This window comes from Sinohyriopsis cumingii, chromosome 19 (genome assembly GCF_028554795.1).
Source record: "Sinohyriopsis cumingii isolate HCF-2022 chromosome 19, ASM2855479v2, whole genome shotgun sequence".
Taxonomy (NCBI): domain Eukaryota; kingdom Metazoa; phylum Mollusca; class Bivalvia; order Unionida; family Unionidae; genus Sinohyriopsis; species Sinohyriopsis cumingii.
The window spans coordinates 2533399-2541170 of NC_142979.1; positions in this window are offsets into that span (position 1 = coordinate 2533399).

Consider the following 7772-nt stretch of genomic DNA (forward strand, 5'->3'; position numbering starts at 1 on the left):
CCTAAACTGACGTTTGCTTTTATTGACTGTAGAATGTGGAGGCGGGATTTGATTTCTAGTGTTATCTAAACCAATCTAAACTAATTGTAAACACATTTTTTTTCTCACAATATTGCACTTTTTGACTGATTACCCCACTAAAAAATTTATTTTTATTTTAACCGGAATTCAACATAAGTAAATTATTTTCTATAATATGGGTCGCGGAATGATTGTTCCTTTACGACGACTTATTTGAGATATTATACGCGATGTTTTCAATTTATCATTGAGGAAATTCAAAATCAATAACCATGAGTACCTGGAAATCAGAAATTTTTATAACTTAAATTGTCCAATAAGGAATGAATGAAACATAATAGTCTTAACAAACAGAATTTAACTGTGAATTATTAAATGATCGACTTTGAAGCAGTCAAAACTTTTTCATGAAATTATGAAGAAATGCCGATATTTGGTTAGGCGGGTTATTCGTCATCGTTTCAAATCGTGATGAATACTTTTAATGAATTCACAAACTATTTCTTCCTTTTTTTTTTTGACAGCGGAGTTAATTACACGTCTTCTCTTTTACACTGCTTCTGTAAAAAATAATTTATATTACCCCCCCCCCCGAAAAATAAAATAAACAACCCACCAGTTTGATATGTTTCACGTCCCACATTAAATGGGCAATCTGTTGGACGGCAGAGAACAATAATTTGCCTCGGCAAAGGTTCACTTGTAAGCAGATGACAAATCAAAGCATAGACCATTCTGATCTGGTAATATAACGCAAATTATAATCTTTCAATTACCTTTTATTTTTAGAAAGAACTGAATGAGAAATTGATGTTTTCTTGGTCGCAGTGCTTACATTTAAAGCATCAACACTACTATTGTTCTTAGAAAGAAGAATCTCATTATCATCAGCTTCATATTCCATATGCTCGAAACCTGGTTAGTAATACGGTTCGAATATTTTTTAAATGTACATTATCTGTTGTTAAAGAGATTTGACATTAAGAAAAAGCCTTGGAAGTACTTGCATTATCGTATGTGTCTCGTATTTTTCTATAGTTTTGTATCACTTACAAGAACGTTCCCGAAAATGTACGAAAATTAATAAATGTCTAATAACATCAGCTTAAGAAAGATCAAGACAAACATGTCTATATGATGAAATTGTTTAACTTAGTTTAGGCTAAGTAGTGTAATACTTCTCGCGAGACAGCGACATATCAGGCATTAAATATAGGTCACAGTGACCTATATCTTTGCATGAAGGATACAGTATTATCTGAGAAATAGTTAAAAGCTAAAAAAGAAATAAATAAGTAATTGGGTCAAAAGAATGGGTGGAGGGACCAAGACGTTTGCAATTCGGCTAAATTTTCTCCATAACATTCAAAAGAGCAGAATACATTTGCTTTGACTTACACTTACTCCACCAACGGGAATTTGACAAGGACTTAAAAATAGTGGTTTCATTCGAATACCAATCATCATGTCACTAGTTCGTCTACTCTTTATTTCTATATATTCTTAGGAAAATCAAATTCTAATGCACATTAGTATTAACACATACAAAAAAAATTCATGATATAATACAGTCGCGCAGCAAGAAATTCTGCACCCCATCCCGCAAAACAATTCTGGGGTCACGTCTAAAAAAAAAAGTCGAATGTTTGATGAGAATTTTGAGTCCCCAATGGGTCTGCCATCCACCCCCACTCTCAATCCAGCAGTTACAGGATTACCACGCCACTGTTGTGATGTCATCATTAAACAGAGTGATTGAATATATATATTAATGAAATGACTTACCGCCTTCATAAGTATCTAGTTTCCTTCATGAAACAGGCTTGTAACAAAACGGAATTTTGCGTGACTTCAGTGAACTGCCGGCCTTATTATGTCAAACATCCCAACTTAGTACACTAGTCATATTTATTGCCCTTGGATCCCATTCTTGTAGTGTATGGTGATTTAAACAGTATACAGCCCTCCATTAGCAATGCTCACCTGATCCACCTGCATATAAGACCGTCATGGTTCGCAGCAAAAAATGCACGGCTCAGTTTTAAATAAACAAAAATAGACTAGATATATAGTGTTTTCTATATTCAAGCCAAAGATCTTATAGGTGAAGTAAAATGCACCCTGAAGCTAACCGAAAAACTAATTAACTCACTGTCTAAAAACTAAATAAATAAAAAGACTGCAAAAATTCAATTGCGCGGTTTCTTCTTGTAAACATTTTGCTGGCTTTATAATTTTATAAGTCAGTATATGTTCAAAAGATTTTTTTTTTATTACTTAAGAAATCATGCATTTTCGCTATTGCATTGAAGAACAGAGTAGACCCCGGTTCTTTAGCAAAGTCATACCGCACAAAGTGTATGCTTCTTTCGTATAAACATACTGTTTGTATAAGCATATTCTAATATGACATTTCCATTTTTCTTCTTCATAATATGTGCAAGATTTTCAGGTAAAGAGACAAAACGTGATTATAATCACTGAACCTCTGGAAAAATGTGACAGTTTATAGCTGAATGGTTATGATCTGTATTGATATATTTTGCACTGTTATTATTAGATATGAAGAGAAAGTGATCTTGTAGAATAGCTCTTGATGTCATGTCCTTGTCGACTGGAAAATTGAGGAAAAGATTAATGACATGTTACTAATAGGCCATACCTATCTTTTTCATAGATGCAAGACAAATTGTGAAGGTTTGTGTAAATAACTTCTGGCTGTAATTTTAGGTTTGGGCGCCACAGCATTATAATGAAAAATGGCTGCTGTCTATGAAGGGCAGATGCATCACTCTGAAAACAGTGTGCATTACGAAAGCAATAGCGATAAACACGAGTGTTAAATACACAAATTAGGTCCTGGAAGATTTCCATTGCTAGACGATGCAGCAAATTTTATGTAAAGTGATGTTCGTAATGGGAATCAGTATTCTCAATGCGCCCATGGTTCACGCACATCACCTCCCGCCGGCCATGGTTGTCTGTACCCAGACATAACGATCAACAGCAAAGATGACGTATTCTTCTCTCCAAATTATACACAAGATGACAATTCACAAAAATATGACCTTGATTTTCGCCCTGAGGATGTTGATAACACACATATAACACATATTTCCAATTAGGAATATATATATATATATATATATATATATATATATATATATATATATATATATATATATATATATATATATATATAGAGAGAGAGAGAGAGAGAGAGAGAGAGAGAGAGAGAGTGATTTGGATTTTTAATGCAACTTTAACATTTTTCTTTGCCATATCGCTACAATGTCTGTAGTGTGGCAGTTTATCGTGATGACTAGAACTGGGGCATCATGCTGCAGACATGTAGCATATTGTTCCACCCCGTCACGGTATCCTGTTAAATATTGTTAAAGCTACGTTAAAAATCCAACTCACACATACACACACTGCAACGCTTTAGCAGCAGGGGGGGGGGGGGCGAATCCGACATTTTGTCCAATCGTCATTTTGCTTAATTATTACTTTCTGCACTCAGCGGATCCGGTGTAGTCAGCGCCTGGTAAAAAAAAAACGACGACGGTCCATCCTACACGACGGTGACGTCATTTGGTTCTGCGAGCCGATCCCAGCGTCGTCAGCGTCCGGTAAACACAGCGACGACCGCGTCGATGTCATTGCTCCCCCTGCTGCTAAGAAGTTATTTACAATGAAAATTATTTACAACTAACCGAATATTTGGTCAAGTCCGATACGATATCGTGTCCGAGGATCATGTAAATTTATCGTTACAAATCCATGTGGGGTCGACTGAGCATGACTAAAAAAGTTTCGAAAACCATTAAAGTCCATGTCACCGCCGCACCATGTCTGCCAAATATTTCGTAGCGTGTGTGTATCAACGCCGTTGAATACAGCAAGAATATTACAGTTGTCTCTGATTACTTTTGGAATCTGAGTGTATCGTTGAGTGACATATATCACGTCGGTGTTTTTATGCCTGCCTCTGGAAAATATCCTAGCTGGGTTTTTTTGATTGTCTAACATAACATCATCGTACACGACTAGATTGTTAACGTCGCCATCAATATCATCAATGCCCGGTGCATCACTGATATCTGTAATAAACTCAATAACATTTTTTTCAGCGATCGCTGATGCATTCTCGTTAAAATCTTTCAACACCTCGTAGCATCGTTGATCATCTACGCTAGGGGCGATTAAATACAACTTATCCCACTTCATCCATCTCATTATTAAATTAAGTAATAATTGCGTCTTGCCGGATCCAGATGGTCCGATGATAATCATCCGGATCGAGTTTGGTAACGCTGCAACATGCTTAACTGGTTCTCTCGTTTTAGTCGCCGAAAAATCAATTATATTCATATCTCTATACATAAATTATGGATCTATATTGTGTGAAGTGTAGAGTGAGTACTGGCGCAAATGATATGACAACCGTTACAACGAGAAATAACAGATCGGCGCTTACTGGTAAGTGTGTACAATGCGGTATAAAGAAATTTAGATTTATTTCTGCTAGACCCGGGGATGCTTTAAAAAAAAGCGAGGAGGTGATATTGCAGCCAAGTTATCAAAACTCCCCGGAACCCCGTGGGCAAAGTATCCAGGAGAAAAGCACCTCCCAGGATATAGCTACGGTGGCCCCGGAACACGATTAGATATCAGACTCGATGATCAAAATCAACCGCGACCCGGTGAGTATCCAATAAACGCTATCGACGAAGCATGTCGGATACATGATATAGCTTATCGTAGCGGTGATCTGCAACAGCGTCATATCGCGGATGTAAAATTAATTCACGCGTTAAATGCTATTCCTGATAAATCATTCAAAGAAAAATTGGCTTCATGGTTGGTAAAATCGGCTATGAAAGGTAAATTAATGATTGGAAGCGGAGCTTCTCGCGCTGGTAATTGAAAACGATAGCGTTTATAATAACAACATGGAATCCATCTATTATTCTACGATTGGATAATGGAATGGGAAGGCCGCAATTGGTAAGCTTGCAAGCGCTGCAAAAGTGAAAAAGGCCGTTGCGGCTAATTGGTTATCCAAACAGGCTATATGGCAAATTTATCTACCACCGCCTAAACAAATCAACTTTTCGCGCTTTGATGTCAGCGTACCTAATGAAGTTCATCAGGCTGACATATTATTTCTGCCGCATGACAACGGTTACAAATACGCGCTAACCGTAGTTGATGTTGCGAGTCGATACAAACAAGCGGAGCCCTTGAAAACAAAGTCAGCAACTGAAGTAGCCGATGCGTTTGAGCGGATTTACCGAAGGGGTCCTCTGCGCTGGCCAAATCTATTACAAGTTGATCCTGGCAATGAATTTCGCGGCGCTGTTTTATCAACGCTGAAACATCATAGCGTCGCGATACGACGAGGTCATACTGCGCTACATCGTGATCAGGCAATTGTTGAACGATTCAATCGGACTCTTGCTGAACGGTTATTTGGATATCAATACGCGAAAGAATTCATCCAGGAAAAACGATCTCGTGAATGGGTTAAAAGATTACCAGGCGTAATTGCAGCGTTAAATAACGAGATTACCCGAGCAATCAACATGAAGCCCAGCGACGCGATTAAAAAAAAGTATATACCCGGAAGATCAAAAATAGATAGCGTTTCCAAGCCGATTCTCGGCGATGTCACTGTTAGATATCTGTATGAACCAGGAGAGCTTGAAGGCGGTAAAAAAAAGAGCTACTGATCCTATTTGGAGTGTTACCACACATAACATATCAACGATAACACGATCAACTGGTAGATCACCGATCTATAGACTGGATTCAACTGCTCCTCAGCGCGGATTTACTCGCGAGCAACTACAAGTGATACCTGATGATACTCAATTACCCCCACGTGGCCTTAACTAGCGCCGTTGCGTCTATTGCACTCAAGACAAGTTAACCTCACATTGTTTTTGACATGACCGAGACTGTTATCGATCCTGTCCACGGTAAATTGGCGAGCGTCTTTATCCGAATAACGCCAGCGCATTACACAATTGCAACTCGCGCAGTGATTATTCTGTTGTTGTCGTAACGCAATTATTAATTCGGCATCAATATCAAAACGCCGCTGTTTTTTTTTTTATCCTGTTGGCGGTAACCCGAGAGTTTTCTATCAATGACGCTTGCATCGATGATGTCATCGTTGTCACTGGCTTCGTCAATAACAATTCTTCGAAGCTGATTTATCCTCCGTACTCTGGACACTGCAAGATAGACTAGATTTGACCATTCGATGCGATTATCAACCATCCAAACAATTGTATCCGTGATGGTTAATCCCTGCGAGGAATGTATTGTCGTTGCGTATCCTAGCGTCCACGGGGATTTATCAGCACGTAGCGCGTCCTCGACGACGCTGATATCAACGAGCACAATATCATTCAGCACAAGAATTTGTTTTTTTGTCCCTGACGCTGTCGGACCCGGGATTTCAACTTCAATGTTCTGCCGCCGTGTGTCCGCGGGTCTATAACATAACGGCACTGGGCGCGTTGGAAACTTTTCCTTATGCAACGTAAACAACTTCCGCTGAAGTGTGTCTCTGACTATCTTTCTACTCGCTACAATCAAATCGTTTGGTCTCCATGTTTCCCAGAATTCATTTAACGGTGTTTCCGGAATCACCTCGCGGATTATTTCACATTGAACTCTATCCGGCTGTAATCTGATTAATTTTTTAACCTCGCGCAGTTGTTCATCAAGTGCTCGGTAATCAGTATCGGTTTCTTCATAATAGTCCACAAAACCCTTTAACCAATCATGTGGACCCTCGCCGACAAATGGTGCTGGTTGGCCATGGTCGCCACACATGATTACCGCTGTATTCGTGCGCAACAACCACTCAAGAAACATTTGTAAAACATCTAACGAAACAGTACATATCTCATCCCAGATGATAACCTCAGGAATAAATTTTTCCCCCATTCGATCAGGAGTCCACTCACCGCCGCTGTATCGAAAAAAGCTGTGATAAGTAACGGCGTCAACATTTCGTTGTTTTATCTCTCGCGCTAGTCTATGGGTCGGTGTAAGCACGATTATACTTGCCCGCGTTCGAAATAATTCAATTGCCCGAGTCGTCTTTCCTGACCCGCAACAGCCGCTTAAATAAACTGTTTTGTGTCTACAAATTGGATCAGAACACGGTGGTGCATTAGACCATTCTGACAATTTATCACCGCGTAAGTAATTATTTTCAACGGTGACATCTGCTGACGGGGAATAATCGCGTCGTATTTCATTTTTAATTCTCCATATACCCCAACTCTCGTCCGGACTAGTAAACTCGGCTAAGTTTCCCTTGTACTTTACGTCTATATAAAATGAATCAACGGCTACTCTAACCGCGGTGTCGGGGAATCTATTTATCATCGAGAATAAATTGATAGCGGCGTAACCCAGCATAGACGCCCTCAAATGTGGATACGCGGGGCTGTCTCCATCGCTGTAGGAAACAACTGTACCCAACTTTGTTCCATTGGACAAGAAAGCTGTTTTGCAGTTCACGTATCTATTTTTTGCCACTGCGTCCTTGATTACGAAATCATATTCTGCGTCATCTATAATCAGCCGTGAGCAATATCGTTTGTAGTCGCAGTTTTTTCCACCTTGTGTGAACTTACCAATTATTCTTCTACCGAGATCTTTTGCCTCGCAGTTTCGTTGGTTGAATATCTTTTTGGACCATTCGATGATATATTCCTCGTCGGCAT